The following is a 27,150-nucleotide window of genomic DNA, read 5'->3' on the forward strand; positions in this document are numbered from 1 at the left end:
ACAATAACAATGATTATTAGTGATTATATATACACGTGATATATATATATATATATATATATACATATTTATATAGATGAATAAGTGATGATAGACTGACAAATTAACTTCCTGGTATTTATAAGTAATGCGTATCAATGCTGAGAAATGCCGAAACTGCAATCCATAATTAATATCGAAGGAGAGTTGCATTGGACCATAAATGGGACTGGTCATCCATGTACGTATACATGTGGTATTTGAGAGAGTCCGAGTGCGCTTAGCGTGCTGAACAGAAATAGAAACAGAGTGGCGTCGCCCGCAGCCAACAAAGGTACATTGACTCGAGCAAAGTGGCGTGCCGTTAATACCACGGATAGTGCGAACTGTTTATAATACCTTGCATTCCCTTCTGATTTTTCGTCGATGCCGTGTCCATCTTGAAAGGCTTGGGTAAGGTCAACAGAAATGAAAGTGATGCAGGTGCAAGTCGTTTGTCACTTGTTTCAATATAAATTATAGCCCACCGAGTTGAGCTGGCTGAAATTCAGATTGTCAAGTATAAAATAATTATTGAAAAATACTTTTAGTCAATGGTTTTAACGCCGTGATAGAGTAGTTTTCATAATCATTTCCAATCTACGTGTCAGCCATTGACATTAATGCTAAAACACAATTTTAAGAAGTACATTTTCTTGAATTTTCTCACCAAATTTTTCAAATGTTACATTTCCGATGTTTTATTTCATTATCATCTACTTTATTAAACAGGAGAAGAAATTTTCATTATGTATACAACATATGACGATGATAATGTATATGAAAAATAAATTTTTCTATTAGAAAATTTCATTAGAATTACTAAATATGATTTAATATTATTATAAAACTATTAGCACTACGTATTCAATCGTTTGGTATTTAATGGAATAAATTAATATGCCTTCTTCAATAATTCATTTATAATAATATATTTTCATCATAATTATTATGTTTCGATAATAATTTTTTAAAATCTATACAGTATGAATATCTTTATTTTCTCCTATCTTATCCGCTATATATCAGCAATTTTTTTCACTTTTCCTATCTAACGCTCGACTTTAAAGAGTCTGCTCATTAAAGCATTGGAAAGCACTATGAGCTTCTAGTAGATTGCCCATCTCCAGATTATACGTCCACAAATAATTATTTATAAAAAGCTTTTTCGACAGATTTACGTTATAAATTCTTTTATTGTCCTTAATTTCGCAAATATTTCAACATAACCCATAATTATAAATGACATGATACATTAATTAGTAAATATCTTATGAAAAAAGTTTATGAATAAAATGTCTACTTTTTATGTTTGAATACAATAATATAGAACGAATTAAGCTTAATTGGTAATATGAATTTTAAATATTACAGACTAAGGATGACGATATGGATTTTTTAATAAAATTTTAACTTCACTGAAATTGGATAATTTACTTATTTCAAGACTAATAATTCAATTAAAACCGTTTAAGTTAACATAAATTAATTTAAGAATAATGTTTTACAATTATTCTTATTGTCTTATAATAATTACTTTTTTTTTAGTACTATTATGACATGCTGCGTACAATCAAATAGATAAATTAAGAAACATTAATGATTTTAAAATTAAAACACAGTTTATAATTGGCATTGGATGAAACGATAAAAGTATTGTTTATATATTTATCCAAATATTTTAAATTAATTATTGGTGAATAGAATGTCGATACACCACTGTAAAGGTTTCAATATTTACGAATGAATGTTTATGAAAGTTTAGGTTATTAAATTACTTGAAAGTACTAGATTGTACAAATTGCAAATCGTCTTAAGGATATCGAATAACAATAATTATATTCTTACGAGGGTTTTTAAACTTGGTAACATCTATAAATGATCAATTTCATATGCACAGGGTACCAATTTGATAAAACAGCGAAAATTGAAATACCGAATTACTTTTCCCCATTCCGAAAATAGTAACAAATGACTAATTACATAAAAAATACTAATAATTAGTAAAATCCATGTTTGAATCTGACAAAATTGGTGAAACAAGTGAAGAGATCTGAACTTTAACAAAAGTCAGGTACTGCGTAATGCTTACGTGGCTTGCAGTAGACATAGTAGGAGTAGCATAGTCCTTGAATACATTAGAAAGAGTGAATATATATATATATATATATATATATATATATATATATATATAATATCTATTTATATCAACTACAAAGTTTTCAAGAATATTAAATCCAATTAAATTAAATGTACTATTGTAATATTAATATCAAATATTAAAAATATAATCCTTAAATACTACGAATAATGAATAATTAAAAATTTCTAATACAATAATCTTATAGTGTAAATTATAAAATTTTATCTTGTAAATCTAAGGTTTATTATATTCGCTTATCTTATGATATTCAATGAATATTTTAAATACAAAACAAATAAACTCGAATGAAAGATATTTATTGTAACTAACAACAACTAACTTTGTATTACAATTCAGATTTACGACAAGGAACTTATTACGCATAATATTTTCTTAAATTGCATATTATCTCTCTATAATTTATAACTTTTATAAACTTTTGAAGAAGTATATATAGTTTGCAATTATAATTCAAATAATCCGCATACAAACATATAAGAACCCAACCATACACGCATTCTAACAAATAAGAATAATTTTCTACGTATGATATAAATAATTTTTTAATTTTGTTTTCAATGTAATTTATGTAGCAATTAAGTAATATTAATTTTCTAAAGTATTTCGCTTTCATCGACAATAATGAGTGTAACATTTTTAAATATAACTATAATTCTCATTGAAATAGTTTATAATATATATTTATTAAAATACTACATATCATACTACGCAAAGATATTAACAAAGTTATTGATATTAAAATTAAGTATAGTAGAAATGAAATTTAATATAATCGAATGAGCTTATGTCTTGTACAAATCAATTATCATTAACATGTTTATTACCATATATACCTGGATGTGTGCGCGTGTATGCTCGTGTCTGTCTGACTCACTTACTCTGCATTTTATCAAATATATTTCTATTCCTCAATCAAGTTTGTACAATAAATTGTACATATTGTAATATTAAAACAAATTACTAGTTCATTAAATGTAGATATTCACGAGTGATTGTACACTTGCGAAAACGTAAAGTGAAATGATAAAATCGAATAAAAAATTGGTATGGGTTCTCTTGTAGTACTGTATACTTTACACGTTTAAAGCTCATTGGCCTCGTTCGGTTATTTGTCTGCATGCGTATCCAAGTATCCAAACAACCGTATATGGCTCAGGTATAACAACAACATTTTTCAAGAATGTGGTTTCTTAAAAAAAAAACATCCATTGCTTTCCCTTGAACGGTAATATATTGAATGTCGCGACAAATTACTGCTTTCAATTTCCACACGTGGCGTGCAAAAACATGGAAACCGTGAATACATATATACGTACTTACGCGCAAATACTAAATAGTATAGGCAAAACAATTGACCAAATTGAACTCGAAATGACTCGTCTAAATGAGCTTTTTCTCCGGACGACAATTATATTTTGCATTATGAAACTAATGAAAAAGATCGGTTATAAAATTTCTAAAATTTTAAAATAATATTTTTATCCGTAACATTTAATGAGAGAGAAATATATGTATTATTTATACAAATAAATGACACATACGTATAAAAATATATATATATATATATATATATATCATTAAAATACGAAGGGAATGTATGAACTTCTTCCTATTATGAATTTTTAATTTACAATTTTATTATCTAAATTAATATTGTTGGAGTTATCATTTATATAACAATACTGCATCTATTTTAATTAATTAACCAATAAGAATAATATTAAATAATGAAGAAAATTACTTTATAATTTATTCTATAAACAATCATCATATTATAGGAATTTCGTACATTGCAATTTCTACAATAGAAAAATATTTTTTCATGGATATTTACTTCTTTTATATTAATTCAATTTCAAGCCTTCGAAATAATAATAATATTTAATGATAACTTATTAGTATTGATATTAGTAAATCATTACATTATTATTATTATTATTATTATTATTATTATTACTATGATTTTAAATAAAATCATTGAATTCACTTGGTTATTGCTTTGCTTTAGAAATTTTATATTCTCACAAATAGTTTGAATCAAGCAAAATTATAAAAAATATCTAAATTGAATAACTATTTAAAATGTTTATATATAATTATTACAAAAACTAATTTAAGTCTAACCATCAATAAATGAATAAAATTCATGTTTTGAAACGCGCTATTACTTTTTAATTGGCTTATTAATTTATGTATCGTACTTCATTTATGCCTTATTATAGCATGAAATATTGATTTCAAATTAATTTGAACATGTATTATTTAGAAATAAAAGAGCGATAATACTATAAGCGAAAAAGGGTTACATAATTGAAACTCGGTCTATTGTATTATACATATAAACCACTTCGTATGAAATTGATCAAATGTAGCGTAAAAAGAAAATACTAGACATATTGTTATGAAAAGTCAAAATACAATCGTCTTCTTATTTCTTATTTTATACTATGGATGAGTAATGGAATTCTTATTAATTTTTTTAATATTATAGAAACTAAAAAAACCATAAAGTTCCATTACCTGAGATCCAGACTTTTTTTTAACAAAGAGTTATTATACGGTGTAAATAACCGCAATATTTAACATGATTTTATTAAGTAAAATTAAAAATATATACCCAACATTATCAATATCATTATTATATTTTATTGTATTTCTTTATATTCTATCTACTTTTGAACTTGGTAGAATATTCATAAAGGCTAATTTAGTATTCAGTATTCTAGAAGTGGGCTAAAAGAATTTCGCTTTCTTTTTGAAATATATAAACGATTTTAAAACCATCAATGATATTGAATAATAAAACAAAAATTTACCAAATATAATATTCATTAAAAATTAATTTATCCTTTGAATGAACACATTTATTGCTGAATGACAATTTTATATTCAGTCAGTGTTTATCAATTAATAGAAATTATAAATTTGATTGGTTTATTTTTACATAAACTTATTAATGTTCTTACAACATTTACAATACTATTCATAAAAAGCTTTATTTAAGTTTAAATATATTAATTCGATTATTATGTGTTTACTCGATACTATAAGCTATTTTTTTATTCTTCATAAATCAAATGTTCACTCGGGTGTAATTACCAGAGTTAGAGGAACATTGTTACAAAAATTATTCTTGATGGAATATATATATAATCCTATAATTCTATGTATTACATTTTATATTTGTCTTAATTTATATTTTTATTCTTGCAATTATTATCTCAATAAATGTCAAATTTTAAACAATTTTTATTCGGTAATATAATAGAAAGATCTTCTACTTTTTAAATTTCAACTTTACTTATTATTTTAATTATATATATTAATAAATAATCTAAGAAGTAGTTATAAAATATATTATTTTAATATTTATTTATAAATTATTAATTTTAAAAAATTAATAGCCTATATGCTTGTTAATGTTTTTATTAATATAAAATAAATTAATTTTGTACAATAATATAAAATGTTATTAATTAATAATTAAATAAAGTAGCTCTATAATTATCAGAATACTATTTTACGAGAAATATTGTCTAATAACATTTTGAGGATAATAATTCAATGCAGAAAATCAAACGATACATTATTGTTTATTATTATTTCATTAAACTAAAATATCTCTAATATCTATATTACATAATTGACAGATCTATAAAAATAAGTAAGTTTTAAATAACAGCTAATAATAATAATATTCAATCATTTACGTTTTTTTTTTTTTTTTAAATCAATAATAATTATTTCAAACATAAAATCTGATAAATAATTTGAACTTTGAGTTTTCTGTTTTGCTTTCGAGATTTCTGGCTATTTTCTATTCTATTTGAATGTATTATTTAATTGACCTTTCAATTAATGACTGATATATTAAATATAGTACAGGCGAGGTATCATTTTTTAAAGAAACTATTTCCACTTGTTCGAAACTGTTTCATTTCCTGTTTTATTATCAGAGCATATTAAATAATCAACTAAGTACATTTCTTTCAAAGCTCCCAAATAATTTTATTATCTAGAGGATATTATATTTATTGATATTTTTAGAATGAAAAATATGTAAGATTAAGAATTCAAATATAAATTAACAAAAAGATAAAAATATATATAGCATTTGATAGAAAAATATTTTTGTTTTTAATTTATTATTTAAAATAAAAACTTATTTAAATCATGAATTTACTTGTTAGTTCATGCTACGAAGTGCATTTTAAATGAATGAATTTTTAATTCATCAACATTCATAGTTCATATTACAGGTGAAATAGGAATGAATGAATTCATATGATGATTTCATAAAGGCATTTCAATTGATTAATCATTATTTTTGAAGACGTATCAAATTGAAAATAATGCGACAACAACTGAATTCATTAATATTAATTGCATTATACCTGGGCTATAAATTAGAAAATTACGTTGATATATATATATATATATATATATATATATATATATAAATTTTATTAATTTTTATAATTATAGTACACACTTGGGTATCTTTATCAGAATTTAAAGAACATCGTAAGTCGAATTATTCTTGATGGAATATATATCTATCTATAATTTTTATTTTAGTAAATACAGTTTCAAAATTATAATAATATCATTAATTTATACACTGAATTAGAAATAATTATTTCCTTTTAAAAAATAAATAATTTTGTATTAATAACGATGATCGATAGATAAATATCATTTATTTAAATAAATAAGGATGACTCAATATATGGATTATTTTTATGTAATATGTATTGAAAGCTTATATTTTTCAAATAATGTATAATATTATGACTAGTCTATATAAAGAATTCAATGCTGAGAAATGATCGAAATTATAATATAAAATGCAGATATTAAAACAATAAATGTAGTATATTTTAATTTACGATATTCCTTATATTATAATACATTAATAATATTAAAAAGGAGTTATAAATCGAAAATAAATAAATCTAAAAATAGAGTTAATAATAACTTATTGAGACTAGACAATTAAATAAAAATTCAATATTTACAATCCAATCGTCTATAACATTTCCTATTGCTATTTAAAATATACATACGGAAGTGTTGTTTTTATTCGGAAAGCTGATACACAATTATTCATTAATAATGTGAGACAAATAAAAATCAAGATATATATATATATATATATATATAAATAACATACACATTGTCGGAATGACAAAAACTAAACTTATTAAGTAATAAAAATAGTCACAGTACTATTACATACATTTATAACAATGTGTGTGCCTATGTATGAATATATGCAGACTTGTACCTCTACATGCCGAAATATATATTTATATGTTGTACAATTCGATATAGAATTTTAATGGAGTCTTAAATTACAAGCAATGTCATCAGTAAAATCACAACTTCAAACTAAAATTATAATGAATTTTTATTTTCATGGTAAAATGTGCTTGATGAATATGATATTCAGAATTAGTTTATTATCAATAAAGCAAGATATGTCAGAAACAAAACTAGACTAGTAAGTAAATTTCACATTAGATTCTGGTTTAATTAAAACCAGAAAACTTAAATATTAAGAAAGAATTGAATTTAGCCTCAGAATGATGTAAAGCTGATTCCTTAAATAACTTTCACTGGCTTGAAATGAAAATTTAAATTTCTCTACGAAGTACATCAAGAACGTAAAAATAAGGATATGGATGCTCTGTTGATTTAAAATAGAATTCATATGTTAATAAATAAAATATTATATGTAACAATCATTATCGCGAATGAATTCGGTTGATACTAATTATTTTTTGTTTATAAAAAATCTCGATAAAGAAATATGCTCCTAATTGATTAAACATTACATTTAAATTCATCAATCCATATTTTTATGAAAGACGCGAAAAAAAATGGAATTGCTTATCTAGAAGTTACTGAATACAGTTAAAGATTTTTAAATTAGAATAATATGTTATTGTATTTTTGTCATATTTACAACCTAAAAATATTGGCTAAGTTATTAGAAAGGTACTTTACAAACCTTAAAGATAAATTTAATTGATATATTTAATATAACTTATTCTTTTATTAAATATGATAAAATAAATCAGTAAAAATTTACTACAATCATCTGATACGCAAAGGAAATAAAAATATGGACAAATGGTATCATATATTTATAGTATTTTGTACAATATAATTCATACATTCAAACAAAATTAAAAACAAGATTTTCTATGCAGTGCAATTCAAGAAATGTGTCATAAAAATAATCTAAATTTTTATTTAAATAATTAAACTTTCACATATAACATGCTTTAGTTTTTTTATATTTTTATTTTAGATTTACTAATAATTTCGTGAAATTTTATAATCATTTAATGTTGTAAATTAATAATGTTTATATTTATTTATTTGTTATAAATAGGAAAATATTTTTAGTGGCAATTACAGCTGAATTGTATATTTTATTTTATATATAATACTGTACATTGTTTTTGTACAAAAATTTATTTTATTTTTTGCTAATTGCATACCCGTCAGTTTTTCGTCTCGTATTTTTTTTTAATTCTAGAAATTATTTTGTACATCATTCGATCTCTCTTGTAAATATAATTCTAAATTCTCAATCACGTCGATAAATTAAACTAATTTTTATGATACATAGTAACGTCATAATGCATAATGCATCAAATGTAAACGATTCTTTTATTTTCTGTGTCTATAAGAAAATCGATTATTTTTTCCGTGTAAAAAAAAAAAAAAAAAAAAAATAACGAAACTGTCATATTTCACTATTTGATTTGAACTTTTACATTTAATCAGAATGAAATAAGTTTTATAAATATATCATAAATTATTGATTGCCTTAAATAGATTGACAGCCGTAGGCTCCGAAAAAGCGATTTTAGTAATCACTTATGAAATAAATATGTAACATTCTTATATGCTTCTGTTTCTTTCACATAACACTAATATTAATATAATAAAATAGAATCGTATAGACACCAAAACGATTTGTCGTTCAATGGATTTAAGAATTTCATTAAAAAAAAAAAGAAGAAGAAGAAGAAGATGGAATAAACTAACATCAACAATTAAGTGGTAAAATTATTAAAAGTATGAATTTTTTTTAACATCCACGATAATTAGGTCAGCAGCATCACTTCGCTATCCCATTACAGATCTCATGCAAGTTGAAAAAGATGAGAAGAGCTACTGGAAAGCATACGAAACATCTATCGCGTCTTCGCTATTTTTGTCTGTCCAACGTTGGCGTCTGGCCATCGTCTCGCTTTCCCAAAACGCGTAGAGAAATAGTTAAACCTAGCTGGCGTCATGAGCAAATTCCGTTTGGGTCGATTGCGTCAGGGGCGACCTCTGCAAATCAGCACTAGAAGTCGCTCCGCTGGGAAAACCATAGCACGACCGGGATAATGGAGCATTATGTGGCTACCGAGCTCATGGGAATAAAAATGCATGGTTCAGATTCTTAATGAGGGTAAATATAAACATCACTCGCGCTCTAACGCGGAAGTAACGCAGAAAAAAAAAATTGGTAGGATAGCTCTAGGATACGTCTCATCGTTTAATCCCATGGCATTATGTGTGTATATCTAAATACGTATTCAAGAAGATGAAACGAATAGATAAGAATAAGCGACGGGAAAGAAAAGACGCTTCGTTTCTTTGAAGAAAATTGTTTACTTTCTATGGGCAAAAGTGCGATGTACGCACATCAGTGATTCGGTTAGGCGGTGTACCGTATACGTATTTTCAGTCGGCAACGTTTCAAGCCATAAGTGCGACCTCCCTGAACGCCCGCTTCTTCCTGTCGCAATATCCGGTACTTTTCCACGACATATCGCAAAAAGGATATAGACGAAAGTAGGAAGAATGAAAGGGCGAGAAACGAGTTTCGTTCAATGCAATAGGTAGAATGTATTGAGCTAAAGTGAATTACATTTTGTATTTCAATCTTCGGAACATATCGTTTTTTACGGATAACAAACTTTATTCTCTTATCCGTTTCTTATATAATTGAGAAGATTATTATGGAAATTATTTTTATTATTCGTTAATTATGTTTTATTGATACATCGTATTTACTGTGTATATTTTTTCCTAATGCGACTTAGACTAAGGACAAATAATTACATGTATAAAATTATAGATAATGCAGGAATTTACCAGTTGAAGGAGTATTGGAGAGAAATCTTGCTCAACTCACCTGCAATGAAAGAAAAACGTAGAGTTAAATAATTATAAAGTTATACAAGAAAATATATTAAATATATTAAATTATTCATAAATTTCATAAAGTTAAAATTTATCAATATATTTCTTTTTCAAGCTAAATCTATTCGCAAGATATTTAAAAGTAGTTTTTCATTATAAAAGATAATTAAAAAGTGAATAAAAATTTTGTATACGTACTTTAATACTTAATAATAGCTTTAAATATCTGAATACACAAAACAAATTAACTGTCAAAAAAATCAATGACTGTATTAAATACATGAAGATTTTCTTAATTTTTTATGTCATTTCGCAATCAATGTGGGATACCCCATAAAAAAAAAAAAAAAAAACATTAGGAAGTAACTTCTAAAAAGATCCTTTCGAATTGAATGGAATCATTACGCAAATTAAGTAAAATTTGGACTTTGTCTTTCTGTCTTTCTGAACAGAAGTCCTCGAAGCCCGTGAGAGTCCCATTTTAGTTTCTTCTTCGCGGTAAGTCGGTTGCCCAATGGCTGTACAGTTTCAGTTGAAAACACATCTTTTAATAGTAATAATGTATATTTAACTATTATATATTTGTAATATAAATAAATAAAAATCAAATGAAATGTTTGTATACTTAAATTTTATAACTAATTAAATTATTAAAAAATTTCCATTTTAACGATGTCTAGATATTGAAATTTCGACACACACACACACACACACACACACATATATATATAAATATATCAAAATTTAAATATCAAGAGTATGTTTAGTGTGTGTGTGTGTGTGTGTGTGTGTTTTAAATAATATCTATAATATAAACTGTAAATTAAATTAAGCATATTATCAAGAGTAATTTGTTAATCTGTTTAAAAATGAAAAAATTTATGAATAATATAAATTGTATACTTGTATAAAATTATGATTTCTATATGTATATATTTATAATGCATAATTTTTTTATTTGTAAATATAGTATCATATATAATAAAATTAATGTAAGTGACATTTATAATTCGACTCGCAATTTCCATTATTGTTACTATTAAGAAAATTTTTATATTTATCTTGATAATTTTAGAATAAATGTTTATCTTGTAATCCTATAATAATATAATATAGACATTTATATTCATGCATTCTTTATATATTTCATAAAACTAGTTTTTACAATAGGATTGAGAATTAAATATACAAAACAATATTTATGTGAATATTATTGAACTAAAGATTAACTGTTCTAGTAGAGAGCTTAAAATTGCCTCTAATATGCAATAAGAACTATCGTGTTTATAATTTCATTCGATTCAAAAGTTATGCTCACAATATGAATGTTCGCACTTCAGCTTTATTTTATGAAAATAAAACGACATTTTAATGTTTCTCAATTTTAAAATTGTATTTGGAAAGTGTATTCTAACATGCGTGTTACTTAGGATTATAAATATTTTACGACCGGAATAAAAAATAATTAGACGATTAAGTTATGTATTGATTTATTAGACTGTTTGTACTAGTTGTCGATGCTTATACATACATGTACATTCACGGCCAGATGTTCATAAATTCAATTTTACGTAATGTGTACGTACGTATAACCATAGTAGCAGTATCAATCTTCCAATAGAACGAAGAAAGTTTAATGCGATAAATGTGAGCGTTCATTTCAAATTTCAATTCGTCGTTATTTAAAATTCACTCGAAGCCGAATAAAGATTTCTTCACATTTATATATTTTCGCAAAGTGCGATAAGCGATCTCACCTCAACGAGTCCGGAAAGCATAAGAATCTCGACACGCATGCTCAGGAGCTCGGGATCCCGCCGTATGCATATATATATATATATATATATATATATATATAGTCAGTAGCACCCTTATGCTATCGGACCACTAACCTTTATAAATCCTAGAAATCCGTGTACTAGTCTAGGGGTACTTGAACTGGAATTGTCGCAGTTGGTAGGCTCTTAGCGCGTTATGAGGCAGTGAAATATTTTACATGAACCGTGCATGTTTCGCCATTTGCGTAAATTGATCGACGTCTTGCAGTTGGCTATTCGTGGGCAGTGAGAACGAGTTGTCTTGTCATGAGTGAAATTCATGATGCCGTGCGCGATATATTGCAACTGCTGTAGTAATTCATCGACATTCGTCCGTATTAATTATATTTATAATACGAATAAATGATTCGACACCGTTTTAAGCTGCTTGTATCCGTTCTTATTACTCGTAACAATTGTTTGAATCATACGCGATTGCGTTTATACGCATGTTTATTCCAACTATTTTCATAATTTATAGAGCATTTTCCGATATTTAAACATAGCATAACCTTTATATGTTTAAAAATTTTTATATATGAATTCTCAAATTATACTACTGAAATAATTTAAAGCTTCTTAATAGTTTTATTAGGTCAATAAATGCATTCATACGAGAAAAATAATACAATTGTAGTCGATTCTCCATTCATTGTACTGCATAAATACACCGAAATAAACGAATAATATAATTAGAACAAATACATTACTTTTATAGCCAATAAAAAAAAAATGAGTCTTATGAAAAACTTTATTCAGATTTTTTTTAGTTTTATTTCAATCAGCATTTATTTTACTAAAAGGGTTAACGTTTCGCCTCAAAACATGACGAATTAAACAATTATTCGAAATTTGCTTTACAACAAAATTAAGCAAAATTATATTATTCAAATTGAATTCAAACATAAAAGTTCGATGTAGTATATTACTTTGGTGACAAATTGAGGAATTTTTTTTAAAAATATTTCAAATTTAAAACACTTTTAACTTCATGATTTATATTGACATCAAATTAACACTCGGACTATTGTGCGATTATATTATTTATCAAATAGATAAATGAACATCCATTGTTACGTAGACTCGATAATAATATTATTTAGATTATTCAACGACAAGTATGTATTCCATAAATTGTAAGAAATATCATAATAAGAAAAAGAAAATATAATATCATTAGAAGCATATAATAAACGATATGATCGTGCTAGATAATTAATCAACGATCATTACTTCATTTAATATGAACATTGAAACTTTAATAAATGTTCACATTTATCGTAAAAAATTAGCGCGTAATAAATAATGTTGATAAATCTTGATGAAATCAACGTTGAATATGTTAAAAAGTGCGTTCCTCAGATTTTTCTCACAAATTCGTAGTAAAAGCAGGAACAATATGTAGTATCTCTTGAATTTTCAATGAAATAATGAAAAAAACTTGTTTCATAATTATACGTGCGTATGAAGTAACGGAAAGTTGTGCAGAGTGCAAGGGGCTATCCAGAAGGAAAGGACTTCAGGGGAATCGAAGCGGCCTGGTGGCACTTTGTACGATCCATCGAGTGGATATAAACACGCGAATATGTATATCGTTCGCCTTCGTTTCACGCATTGGTGTCGCTTTCTGCACGGTTTCTATACGTGCAGAGAAGACAGAAAGGGGAAAAAGAGCAACACGCGAAACACTCCGTACGTGTATGATCTCCTGGCCGTCTGCCAAATCACGCAAAGTCTAAAACTCCGCCCGCGATTTCGTGCAGAGATGGCGATTGAATGGGCAGCATCAAGACTTCTTGATACTCCCGAGCGTTATCTCATCGGCATTTATGAGCGTCTGAATAGGAAACGGGTCAATGACGATGTCGATATATCATACTATTTGTTAAGACCTATGAGAAAATTCCAAGAACGATAGGTAATGAATATTTTTAGTAATTTATTAATAAATATGGGCTCGATGATGCTAAAAACGGTCCGACAGCTATTGGTACATTAATTTGCCAACCGTTTTTTGCAATGTGCTCTTTCCTAATCTAAAAATAACATTGTTTACATTGATATTAAGCCTTGACATAATATAAATAATATTAACGAACTCAATAAACTGTGGATAGTAAATGGAAAAAAAAAAAACAAAAAAAAAAAAAATGAAAAGAAAAAACAGAAAAGGAAACAAACAAATCACAAGAGCATTATGAAGAAGTCGTAACTATTGTGGCTTTAGCGGGAAACCATTATTTTTATAATAATATTTACGGTAAACTTGATAAAAATAATTATCAATGAAAAAAAAAAATTGGGCAGCCTATTCTTGGGAATGAAATTATATTCCAATGTAGAATTCTATCTCTCGAGCTATCTAAATATCAACAGAATTCTGACATAAAAACAATACCAACATATCCTGATTCAAATTAGAAAAATAAAAACAAAAGGTAAAAAACACAAAAAAAAAAGAAAAAAAGAAAAACACAAAATTACGAGAACTAATGTGTAATTGACATTTCGCATAAAAAGAGAAAGCAATGCCGGAAACATTTATAGAAAATCATCACTGTCCCCCATATTAACGATGGCGGTTAAAAGACACAGGCAAACGGCGGCGCAAACGATGCAACTCCCACGAATAAAACAACTTTCGCAGCAAGGTCGCGCCTTCGACTTGTGCACGAACCTTTCTGGGTTTCTCTTCACGGGTGGGAAAGAAGGAGCGGAAGTGCGCATGAGAGAGCACGACGACGTGCACCGGGCGACCCTAACTTGGCGTCAGTAGCGTCTTAACGTGTTGTTGACTGCCCTGGCCGAACTCCTCGCACACTTTCCTGTGAATAATAGATGTATGTGTGGCATACGAGACATACACGTGGGAACTGTAGCAAATGGAATTCAAGTGCTTCTTTGCGTTTTGGAGACGCTGCGGTGAAAGGAATGGTAGTTGATAGCTCGTTATAATATTGGTGTGGTTTGTGTAATATGAGATATAAAAAATTTGTATGCAACGAGAACTATTAAGGAATTTCTTTTATCTCTTGTGTAAATGTAAATTATCTAATTCTAGTAATTCAATGTTATTTATCCTTCATTGATTGTTTTCTTTTTTCGAGATCTTTCTTAAGTGACGACAATTTGCCATATAAATCACTTACATGTGAGAATCAATCGTTTTTTTTAAAAAAATTTATTATATTTTTTAAGATGTAACTTATTGACAGACTGATTATACATATCTTTATGTTGCGTACAAGATTTTTCGAAAATTCTTTATATACGTCGTTATGAAAATATATCGAATACAGATTTTTGATTTCAATGATTACAAAATCCAAGTTTATTTATATATCATTTATTAAATATTATTCCGTCGCATACGTTAATTAATCCTTATATTAGCACTTATTAGTACAATCAATGTAAGTGAAATTATTTTAAATAGAAGTAAAATATCAGCTATTAAAATTTAACTTCGACTCGTCGAATCACTATTTATAGATTATATAGAATGGCTTATAATAAATTCAACGAAATCAATAAAATGGCATAGTAGAAAATCTGCAAACGCTTAAATCTCTAAATGTATGTAGCCGCTAAAAGATCGTCAATATTAGCCCTTAAACGGATTATTTGATAAAAAAAAAAAAAAAAAAAAAAAAAAAAAATTTTTGAAAAAAAAAAAAAAAAAAAATGTTTAGTTTATACGGCAAATGAAAAATAATACGCAAGAAATAATGAAATAATCAATTATTTAGCATAACAATCTATATACTTATTATTAAATGAATACAATTACCGGTTGAGCAAATCTGAAATTTATATATTAATTACTAATTACTATACGATGTAATGATAGCTGAAATCGTGATCGTTATAATGCAACTTTCGATTTTAATTAAGGAATAACATAAAAAAGTAATCAAGCATAAAAGCATTTAGAAAAATTTTACTTTCTAAAAGAGGACAATTTGCAATGTGATAAAAGCATCGGTTAAAAAGCGAAAGTAATTATACTTCCGTGTTTGTACGTTTCGCTATTCGTGATATGAAATATATTCCAAAGTTTTATAATTAAAATTCTTCTTATTTTCAACATTTTATGAATTATTAATATTAATTATTACATTATTAAATGTCTTAGTGGTAAAATATACTATTTCAACGAACGATATTGTATGTAATGAAAGTACTATGAATGAACATTTGCATGAACCTGTAATTTTGATCCAAGCATGTGAACGAAAAAAAAAATAACGAAATTTACAAAAATTCTAAACAACGCAAATAATGATAATAGAGAGGCCCTATCGTTAGTAGAATTAAAATAATTTCGCCAAAACAAAAAGCATCGACTACTTTTTTTAGCGCGAATTTCGCTTACTCGTATATACGTTTGAGAGGGCGCAAGCGCGCTAGCACTCACTATTTCCATTTCGTTTCAACGATTTTACCTTCTTTATTTCGCGCATGTGCTTGAAATTTCGATAGGTAGGTTGCTCTACCGCTTTGTGAACCAGAGCCTAGAAAAGCCCTAGTCAAATCTGTATGGATGACTGAATTTCCGTGATTTATTCCTCTTTGCTCTCGAGGAATAACTTGATTGTTACCGATAAGTTAGAAGTGGTTGTAAAGCAAGTGGGCCGGCCGGTTTGCATTTCAATCGATAAAAAAACCGTTGCATGCCTCATGAAATTAATCGTAAGAGTTGCTTTCGCCAACTACAGGCGATTATAAGCTTAGGAAAAACTTTTTGAAAGCGCGTTTTCGGAATGTATCGCGTGTATGGTGTGTCGGTTCCGTTTCTCCCTCGCTCTTTATCTCCATCTATCTTTCATGTTCACTCCGTCTATTTATATTTAATTGTTCTTGTTCGATATAAATTCATTTACGTGCATACCCGAGCTTATTTTGAGATGAATATCGTTTTCCAGGACTAAATTAATTTCCGACTGAAAAATGGCTTAAATTTAATACACGTAATATATTATAAACAATAAGTGGAATGTGATGGATTGCTTGAAATTTATTCACTAACGAGAGGATTAAAATTCCCTCGTTGTCAATCTAAAGGGCAAAATCCTAAACCTAAGACATAATGGGAAGAATACGTAATTATAGTTTGGCCTTGTAATTGGAGAAAAACACAATTTAGAAATGCAACGAAACATTATGTCGTTAAATAAGCGGAATATTAAATATATTTTTATATATTAATTTCACATAATACATGCCCGTGATGAATGAATATATCTTATGGAGAGAAAATTAAAATTAATCAAATCAACGAAGGAATTACGAGGGAAAGCCGAAAGATTTAGATTACACTAATTTGAATAAAGCTAAAATAAAAGCTGAAACGCAATATTATTTTCATGTGTACTTAACAATATAAACTGCTTAGGAATGTCAAGTTTTAATACAACAATATTGAACAATAATAAAAGTAAAATTAATTTAAAGTACACGCCGTCCTTATTGCCATTAAATTAACTATTATAATATTGTCCAACTCGTGTGATATTTCTTTTAGTATAAATATAGACAAATGTTTGCCAAAAAAAAAAAAAAATATATATATATATATTTAAACCTATAATTATTATTGTATTTATTTATAAGATTCGCAGAATCCATAAATTCCCCGAACAATTGTGAATATTGTAATTCTCTGAATTTCATACCCCATGATATAGAAAATGCTCCTACTGTCGCACATATTTCTCAACTACAGACAAGCTGATTTACTTTCCAAAATCTAATGCCTCGCACATCCAAGTACATTTGCCTTACTTGCAAGGCTACGAAAGAGCTGCTTTTGATATCATAATATACGCATATACGTGAAATCACGAGATATTTCACAGATTACAACAACACCGCGGGCAAAATCAAATGTCAAACCGTTTGAAGCGTTTGAAAATCGAGCGAGGGAGTAACACACTTGTCATGTTCCCCGAAGCGAATCGCTACAATAAACGCGCGTCGTGGTTGTTCATTGTATCGCTTCGGGCATTGCTGATTTGGATTTATTTTTTCTGAATGCCTGCTTTTTCCCTCGCGCAATGAAAATGAGAATATTTTTAAGGATTTTTTAATTTCAAAGCACCTCTTCGCTCGCACGGAAATATTTAGTTTTACACTGAACATTGTAATATTCAGATAATGTAGCTGTATGCGGAGCTACAACTCCGAGTATAATCTATTCGTTTAAATTTTTATGTTGAAAATATTTACGTATAGAAATTGACTGATATATCTAGGGGTTTATATATTCTTGGAAAGATTAAGCCATTTTTTTCTCTTTGCTATACCTAATGTAAAAGTGACAGGCAATGATATACAGCATTTCGTACAACCTGCTTATACGCAGACACGCGCGCGCACGCACGCACGCACACATATTTGCGTGCGTGCGTGCGTGCGTGCGTGCGTGCGTGCGTATATATACGATCAATTTTATTATAAGAAAAAAAAATTTCACTTGTTATATAATAATATTTTTAATTTCATTAATGAAGCTTTCACAAGATTAAACCAACAATTCTACATTTATATTAACTTATATTTATATTTTTTTTAAAATACTCTTCTTATATTTGTTAAATATAATATGCAGTAGTCAAATATAAATTTTAATTGATCTTAATAATATATATAATATATTTTGCATCATATATTCAGTTTTAAATTTAACGAAATATTTTACATTTGGGATAACAATGCTGACCGAAATTGCCACGCTTTATCTTACTTATTTTCACACTTCAGCATGTGCTCATTCAAATATTTTTAACCTTAGCTAATTTACATCTATTTGTTTGAATATATTTTCTATTGTATTCGTGCATTTGCTCGTCGACTACGAATATAATAGAATGCTATATATAAGCTTAGGTTGAACTTAACTCAATTACATCGGCAACTACATAAACGACAACAGTTTTTATTATAATTGAATATTTTATATTTTATATAGTTATTTCAAATGTTTACATTTTATCGTTGACATTCTGTAATTATTTATTTTCGTTTATCAACGAATTCAAGAAATATATAAGAATTGAAAAAAAATTGGTGTCTGAATTTATTATACCTGCAATCAAATTTTTAAATTTTTAATTACTTCTGAACATTCTTTAATATTTTTACAAAAGTCTATTATTTGTATTACATATTAAAAAATTTTTACAGAATTTTAAAATGAATAAGTAGAAGCTAACCATAAATTTTATGCATTTAATTTAGCTATAAAATTTGATATATTTTACGAGATTTTTGGATATTAAATATTAAAAGGGTAAAAATTAAAATGCGTGCAATAGAAATTAATACTTGAATAATTATAGTATTGTATATAGTATACTTAAAAAAAAAAGTGTTTTTGGCTCTGTGTGTGTGTGTGTGCGCGCGCGCGCGTGCGTGTGTGTATTAACAAAGTTGAAAGAAATATTTGTAATTTTATTACTGCAATTTAATGCTGTAGTATAATTTAAATACTAAAATCCTTATACACGCGAAGCACAATTATTTGCAATTTAAGACTGTTGCTTTAAATTATTATCAAAATATTATCTAGAAATTCTTTATATAACTCTTCAATAAGTAAGAAAAAATAAAATGCAAATTCCTTCATCGATATGTGTGTGCGTGTGTGTGTGTGCGCGCGCGCACATTTAATTTACAATGACATCAATTAACTATGCCATAATATTCTATTTAGATTTAAGTCAAATACACTTTGAGACATTTGAAGTACAATCCGCTTTAGGTAAATTATTGCAATTCAAAATTCAATAATCAAAATCATTATATGGCACTTGTTCGTTAAACAGATCGAAAATTCTCATAAATTAGTTCTAGCATGCTTGCCTATACCTCTCGTATAATAAGATAATTAGATTGAACGAACATAGCTAATAATGAAACATCGATTTATTCCCGCATCTTTCTCTCATATAACTCTTTATTAGTATTACTTCACTTATAGTTGCAATATTTATAATTTATTCGTTAGAAATATCATCAAATAATATGATATAATATTACTTAATAATATTAATTAACTTTATATTACGTATTAATTTATAATAATTGTCAACGATAAATATCAATAAAAAATTATGTTAAAACTATATATTTAAAAGTTTTTATTAAATAGTCCGACTTTCTTTATAAATACTATAATTATTAGTGTTATCGAAGTTGGAAGGAATAGCTAAAAGGTTAATAGATTGTACATATTGCTCTGTGTGCTTTTTGCCCTCGGACAGCCTACTGGACTTGTCAGAAGTTAGTATCCACTTTAAAGGGAAATGGAATATACCTCACTTAAGTAGTAACCACAGCACTGCCTGACGCTTGTAAAAAAAGACTATAGTGTACTGTACTTAAGTATGGCCACCTAGTAATTTAGTTTCTATACTAATTTTTCACTTTAATATTTACATTCTCTGCCAGATAGATATATATGTATAATATCATATTCATGATATTATTACAGACTCATAGCATTCACTGAAAAAAATCCATATTAATATGTCTGATAAATTTCAGTAATAACTTTTCAACAGTGATTTAGGTAAAATGGTAATTGAATTTGATTAATCTGATGATTGAAAAGAAAATATATGCCGGATTAATGAGAAGCTATTATTTTCATTTAAACAATGATAAAAATTAAAACTGTTGTATTCACGACCACTAATGTACTTTTGAGATCTGTAAATGTAAAGTAGAGTGACGTTCCTAACAAGTCATTTCGAAGAAAAAAATGGGAGGTAAAACTTTAGAGGATTATAGAGGCTCGGCATAAGATTTAATTTTTGCATTTAGATTATAGTTCCTGACACTAGATGTTTTTAAAATAAAACTATATTCAGACGATTCAGCCTGTGAGATATACGATATAAGTATTTTGTTGATAATAGCATTGTCTTTAAATTGTCGTCTTGTATATAATTTTTTTACAATTAGTACGTTAAACTTATAAAAATATGGTGAAAGTTTCAAATTTAGTGTCAATTAAAATAACGATTATTACAGTGTACATGTTTACATGAATAAACGAAAACCTAAAAATTTCAAAATCAATTTTATATTGATATTCAGTAATAAAATATATTTATTTAAAGAAACAAGAAATTTCATAGATTTATTTCATTGAATATAGGATAATCATATATAAACCATATCGATTGTCATCAAATTTCATACCTTTATTTACGGACTTGTGCGTATGATATATATATATATATATATATATACATATATACACATATATTGATTCGAAAGAGAACGGAATTTAATACTTTTATTTGTTTTATATTTTTCCTTTGAAATACTTATAAGCATATATTTATATAAAAATTAAATTTTTCTTTATTCTAAATAATAATACATACTTTGAACGATATTCTATGGTACGATGGAATTTATAATGTATTATAATGTTAAACATTTAAAAGTTAATACAATTAATATTAATTTAATATTCAATTAATTAAAAATATTAACACTATAAATAAAATTATAGTATATTTTATATACATAAAAAATATTTATATTTGCTAATCAATTATAGTACAGCTAAATAAGTTTATAAATCGAAATAAAACAATTAACAATATCACAGTTTGGATTAAAAACAAACTATTGATTGATTATAAGTTGATTCATATTCATGAAAAATCTATAGTTACCTATGATATAATATTTCATAATACTTAAATGTAAAAATTACAATTTTTACTAATGCTGCTACAGTAACAATGAAAATTTAAATAAACAAAATTTAGGAGTATATATTAAGTTAAGATAGTAAGACAATAATGTTTTGAATATAATAAATTATAAATTTTCGAGTACGTACTGCACAAAATAAACGCTAAATATAATTAGCTACTTTCCTCATCAAGATTGAGTAATTTTTAAAAGTTCTTACATAAAAGTTCTTACGCAAAAAGAAGTGCTCTCAAATCTAAATGAATCAAGTAAAGTAGATTTGGAATATTGCGAAAACAATTTTATCGAAAAAAAGTAATTCAAACATAAATATTTATAAAGTTCATCCTTTATACGAAATATTTCGTATATATTTCAATTTATACTGTATTTACTAAACTGTAGAGCATATACAAGATTGAATATTTAAACGATCGAAGTATCTAAGAAGATTGAAGTTTGTATCATTTACTATTTTTCAGAAATCAAAGTTTATCTCTTCAGAAATCCATTACCATGCATACCAACTGAGTACATTCCTCCCAAGCAGTTTAGTTCTGTCTTTTACGAGTCCTTTTATTTCAATAAGAGCACTCGACTTCTGTTCTCTCTCATCTATAATGTATTAAAATAATATATATATATATATATATATATACATTATTTTACAACGGTCGTAGATTGATTTTATTACTTAACTATAATGCGCGAACTTTCAGTACCTTGAATATACAGACAGAAATGATGTGTGCTTTGTTTCCGTCCTATATGGAACAAATACGTGTTAGTACAAATACGGTTAACTCATCCGTGTACATAACACATGCACAAATTTGACAAACTCACTATTTTCAGATATTATCATATGAGACAACAAACACCGCAAGAATTTTTGGATACTATGTGATATGCATCTCCTCTGTTATCTATGCAGTATATACCGATAGTCAATCCATTTGAAAACCTTGATTGCGAGCGGTAACGTGTTGTTCGATGTTCGTATCTGCATAATCGTAGTAGAGTCAATGCGCGCTCACAATGACTACACGTACTCATTCGACGATATTTTTGTTTACACGGCAATCATTTCTGTATACGTTTGCGTGCATCGCTGTAAATAATTAGTAATGGCATCTACACTCATATCACATGCCGTGATTTCGAATTATCCGCACTATTTCATTCTCTGTCTCACTCTGCCTGCCTGTCTGCCTGTCGGTCTCTGTGCGTGTCTCTCTCACACTCACACACACACTCACACACACACACACTCTCACACTCTCACACACACTCTCACACAATCTCTCTCTCTCTCTCTCTCTCTCTCTCTTACTCACTCTCACTCTCCCTTCTCCCTCATCCGCACGTATAATATCAATGCCATTCCTTTCTCATAGATCCTCTCCCTCTTTTATGTACTGTGTATCAAATTTATTACTATCTGGTCCAGATTTTCGTTTAAAATTAAATTGTATTTATAATTCGTGCTTGCATAAACTACAAAAATATGCTCACTATGCCTTTGTAACTTTTCTAACATTAATCCTTGCTTGAGTAATATGATAGAATAATGTAAAAGGCGAAAGCACGAATTCGCATTAAATATTTTATATTTATAAATCTCCGTGTTTTAATTAGTAGTACTATATAATTTCTGAAATAACTTTTTATATAAAATTATAATTTCTTTTTACATGCATTAAATTTAAGTTATTATATAATGAATTTTTCTCAATTTTTCGTTTTTTCAATGAAATCGGTAATTAATCGGTAATAATGTATTAAACATTGAAGATAAACATATAAATATATACGATCGATAAAATATTGTAACGTAAAGATAGCGGTGAGAAGGTGTTCATCGTTAGATATAAACAATGTATTTGCTTACAGGTTCGTTAATAGGTATTATATTGGTAGTGCTGAAGACTCAAAATCTCGACGATCAGCAGATCTAATGGAATAAGTTATATTTCATATCTATAATAATTAACGATTGTTTTTGTATAAATATTGTTTTGTAATTAATGATTATGATTTTTATTAAAAGTACGAAGTAAATTAAGCAAAATGCAATAATACATAATGATATTACTTATAATTATTAAATTAGAATATTTATCACTAGTTAGGTGAATTTATTATTATAATTGCTAATTGCCTGATTGATACAAATTTTTAAAACATCACAGCAAATTTATTATAAGATTGGCGTTTTAAACTAATATGTAGTGATATTTAATAAAATGATATTTAAATATAGTATATATGGTAGAACTATTAATATTACTTCCTTATGCTCTTTATAATTTCTAATATTAGGAAATAATGTTCTCTGATAAATTATTAAATTTATATAAATTTTATTTTAAGTTACGATGAGTATTATCAACTTAAGGTTAAGATATCTCTAGGAAGTGCCATTTATTCGAAATGTTTGTTACAAAATGTAAAACTCAATTTGTGTTTAAGCGGTTAGTACACATGCGTGCAAAAGTTATCATAACAGCATCTTAGTGAGCAGTTACAGTAGTAATTATCTTTGCTCGCTTAACTTGTATAATGTCCAACGACAATTTAAAACTTTTCTCATTTGAAATAGATTCAATTTTTTTAATTTGCACCTGCAATCATACCAATTATACCAATAAAAAATTTTGTCTATAAATAATTAATATCAATTAATATTCATTATACATATTGTAATATATTTATATACGTTGCATATACCGAAAATTTTGATGAGTTATATAAGAAATAGAAATATTACTATAATTATTATAATGAATGTAATTTTAAGAATGACTGGATCAAATGCTGTTTTTGGTAAAATTTTGACTTTATTATTTAAAAACCATTTAATATTATTAACATTATTAAATAGGTAATATAGTATGAAAGAATTATAGATAATATATAAAAAAATTTTAATTATATGGCATCTGAATAGTTATAAAATAAATGAAATGCGTATGACTGACGATTCGACCTTTATCTGACGATTTGAAGTCTTAAAGGTATAAAAGAAATCCAAAAACTTTTTCTTCTACACCCTTACAATTACATTCCATTTTCATCCATACTTTACAACGCCTTCCTATCCCTCCCCGTACATTTCTGCATACTACTTGTATAAACACTTAATCTTCTCATTCTACGTTTTTATCTCCTCTCTCTCTCTCTCTCTCTCTCTCTCTCTCTCTCTCTCTCTCTCTCTGTGTGTTTTTCTCTCGTTCGCTTTATATCTACTTTTTCATGTTTCAGCTCACTCATATAAGGAGCAAAAGTATAAAGTCAAATCATTCGAGCCGAGTAGACGAACAAGGGCAGAGGACTGATTGCAGCAAAAGGCGGGCCAGCGATCCCATGAGGTCAATTTTCTTTACGATTGCAACCGAGAAAGTGGTTGTGAAGATTACTTCATTTTCTCCTTTTCTACCAAACAATTTCGTTGACATTAAAATTGCAGAATGTAATTTTGCAAGGACGAGCTTTCCAGTGAATATGTAATACGTGAACAAAAACAAAAAAAAAATTGTTTGACCCTTTATTGTCCCATTTATCCATATTAATGTAGTACTTTAATTATATTATACATCTCATTGCTATATTTTTCTTTTAAGTATTAGGAAACGTTTTACTTTATTATACAATATTGATTAAAAATAATGGAATTCCCATACTGTTTATACAATTTGTATTACATGGTGTTTTTATTGTATATATTCGTAAATATTTTTATTATAACATGCATGTACGTACACAATTTATTATGTGTAAGATATTAATAAATTTCGTTCAAGAACTAGCGGTAATATGTTCTTCAATTTTAATTAAATTTTTATTTATGGATGGTTTGTTATAAAGTTTACATTAGTGAAGAATAGAATTGTCTGAAAACAATTAGCTCTAATACTCTTATCTGCATTTAATACAAAAGAATGAATAATTACAATAATTTTGGTAAAATCTTACATACATTTAGTATTAACTTATTGTAATAATGATACGCGTGTACTGCACAATATAATTAAACATACAATGAAACAATATATTTATAAATGCCTGTATAATTTACTCCGTTAAAATTTCTAATCCATAAAAATACAACTAATGCATGAAGTTTCCAAAAAAGTAAAATTGATTGTTTTGTATTATTAATACAACTATAAGCATATGTATATGGAAATTATTAAATTTATTAATTTATTAAATTTATAATGAATAGTCACTACAAAATCAGTGCATTGCAGATTTTTGCTAAATTAAATAACCATTCATCTACAGGTACTGATGTACATGCACAACTGACAGACACATCCAAATTCATATAAAAACACAATTATATATATATATATATATATATATATATATATATGATATATTTGGCTACTTGTACACTTGTGCTAAAACAATCAATATACATATTGTTACGGGTAGTAACGATATTTTAAGCAGCAAAACTGGATAAAAGCTGTAGATTTTATTTAGCCTATAATTGGGTATTTCCGTTTTATCAACGACTGCTGTTCGATCAAACTGAAATACTGATTATTCCTGTTAATTTTGATTTTATGAATATTGTATTTTGCTTCTATCATGTATTCCTGTACATGGTAAAATAATTAAGAATTATGAAGCTTATAAAAATCATACATACGAAGATACCATCGTGTAAAGTAATAACGATAAATCCATGATAAAATAACAAAATTTATAAACAAACATAACGAAATTTCTAATTCATCGTATAATTTAATCTTTATATCAGATATTATATGAACTTATTTAAATCTTTATATTACCAAAAAGTAAATTGAAAATTTTATATATTTTGAAATGATATCGGTTAAAAAATAATGACAATACTTTCTACATCAAAGAAATAACGTATTGCTGATCAAATATTTTTTTAAAATATTTAATAAGTAATATTATAAATTAATAATATTCCCAATAATACTATGAACATATAAATATTTTAAATTCTTAATCCTTTTTGTCATATATACTAAAAGAAATTCATAGTTAATTTAACTGGTGTCTTTATATAAATGAAATTGTTAGATAAAAGGATTTTCAAATATTAATGTTTCCGTATACGTATAGATTATGTCAATAATTCAAAAGAAATAATGCTTTAACATGAAAAATTTTTACTTTTGAAATGCTCATAGTCAGTTCTTGAAATTATATTTTCGTGAAACAAAACCAATTTAATGAATA

The 27,150-nt window shown here is 26.6% G+C and overlaps 1 protein-coding gene across 1 annotated transcript in view; it reads right to left on the minus strand.

Annotated features, from left to right (window-relative positions):
- The window catches only part of LOC105362033 (uncharacterized), a 112,975-nt gene that overhangs the window by 60,973 nt on the left and 24,852 nt on the right, over nucleotides 1-27,150 (minus strand). The gene's annotated exons all lie outside the window — the stretch shown is intronic.

Source organism: Ceratosolen solmsi, unplaced genomic scaffold (assembly GCF_000503995.2).
Source record: "Ceratosolen solmsi marchali unplaced genomic scaffold, CerSol_1.0 scaffold2, whole genome shotgun sequence".
In the NCBI taxonomy this organism is placed as follows: Eukaryota; Metazoa; Arthropoda; class Insecta; order Hymenoptera; family Agaonidae; genus Ceratosolen; species Ceratosolen solmsi.